We start from the raw sequence: 2,028 nt of genomic DNA, 5'->3' as shown, positions 1-2,028 counted from the left end.
GGCAGGGGGCAGGTTGCCCGCAGAGTGGGCGGGTGGCTGCGGGCTCTCCAGCTGCCTTCGAGGCTCGGCGGCGCTTTTTTTCAGACCCGAATGGCGGGAGGAGAGGCAGTCTATTTTGGGCTGGGGGGAGGGAGTGCGGGACTTTTTGGCGTTCGTGGAGCAACACTGTCACCAAGAGGAAACTGTGATAATTGAGCCGCAAGACGTGGATAAACAAGATAAGCCTGCGATGCTAGAAAGGAGAAGCCATGAAAAAAAGAGCCAGGGGACGCTGGGCGTGGTGGCGCCCGAAGTCCCAGCTGCTCGGGAGGCTGAGGCAGGAGTTCGAGGCTGCAGTGAGCTATGATCGCTCCATTGCACTTCAGCCTGGGCGACAGAGTGAGACGCTATCTCTTAAAAAAAAAAAAATCCAAAAGCCATCTTGAAGACGATGTCTACTGATTGAAATGAGACAATCTAAGCACTATGAATATAGCTGGCTTCACATCGCGGTTCTGCCACTTACTCACTGTGTGACCCTGGGCAAGTTACTCAACTTCTCTGTGATTCATTTGTACAATGGGGATAATAGTACCTATTTCATGTGGTGTTAATGAATTCATATGTGGAAAGTATTTAGGGCCTGTCTGCTGGCTCCAGGAAAACTCTTTGCAGTTCTCCCAGAAATGACATATTGTGTATTTGCCTACCCACGCAAAACTTACTCAGTTTGTCAAGACATTGCTTAATTCTGACTCTCCACAAACAATTTAAGACAGCATGGCTAGCAGTGTGGGCCTGAGTCATGCTCTCAATATAGGCATAGAACACTGTTTACAGCTTTTGCTTCCATAAAATTATTTTTATGTTATGGAAAATTTCAAACATAGAAAAGTAGAGAGAACAGTATAATAAAAAGTATTCATCACCCAATTCAACATTGATCAGTTCATAGCCAATCTTGTTTCTTCTATATCCTCTACCTACTTCCCCATCCCCACTGGATTATTTTTTTTGTTTGTTGATTTATTTTATTTATTTATTTCAGAGACAGGGTCTCGCTCTATTGCCCAGGCTGGAGTGCAGTGGCTGGATCATAGCTCCCTGTTACTTGGAACTCCTGGCCTCAAGTGATCTTCCTGCCTGGATCTCAAAGTGCTGGGATCACAGGTGTGAGCCAGCGTGCTGGGCCTTCCCACTGCATTATTTGGAAGCAAAACCCAGATATCATTTCATTTTATCCATAAATATCTCAAGATGTTGCTGTAAATGATAAGAACTCTTTTGAAAAAATCATGATCATATCCATAAATTGTGATCTCAAAAAATTAACAAAAATTCTTTAATATCATTAATTATCCAGTTATTTTGTCTCTTTCTCTTTATTTACCAGTTTTCAGGATAATGAGTTGGCTCACTAGCATCCTCCAAAGGTGGCCAATGAGATTTTGTAGCGTCTTTAGGATCTCACGGCTAGTTGATATATTTCAATTTATTGCAGTTATTGTTCTTTTTGATGCTCAAATTGTCCCATCTTTGGCCAGTGGGAGCCTTTTAAACTTGCTTGATATGACCCCAGTGATCTTCTATAACTTCCTTCTTTTTGGTATGACACAATTTTTAAATTAGTATATAATTTTATAATATAATGATTATATTATATTTACATGGCTCCAAATTCAATAATAGTATGGTATATTCAGACAAATCTAGTTTCTATCCCTGTCTCCTCCACCTTCTTCTCTCTCTCCTTCCATAGGAAACCATTTTATCTTACTTTTTAAAATTTATTCCTTTTTAAACAGCTGTTTATATATTTTTGGTTTACCTCTCTGTTAAAAATATATACACAGCTATATATATTTTTTGGCAGTAACATCAGTGTTTGGGATGTTTTATTTTCTATTTTTATTTCGAAATTTTTACCGGGGGGCTGGGCGCAGTGGCTCACGACTGTAATCCTAACACTCTGGGAGGCCGAGGCGGGAGGATCGCTCAAGGTCAGGAGTTCGAGACCAGCCTGAGCAAGAGCGAGACCCCGTCTCTACT

The sequence above is a fragment of the Propithecus coquereli genome, unplaced genomic scaffold (genome assembly GCF_000956105.1).
Source record: "Propithecus coquereli isolate 6110/MARCELLA unplaced genomic scaffold, Pcoq_1.0 Scaffold388, whole genome shotgun sequence".
In the NCBI taxonomy this organism is placed as follows: Eukaryota; Metazoa; Chordata; class Mammalia; order Primates; family Indriidae; genus Propithecus; species Propithecus coquereli.
The sequence above is the reverse complement of the archived record's forward strand: the minus strand, read 5'-3'. Positions refer to the sequence as shown.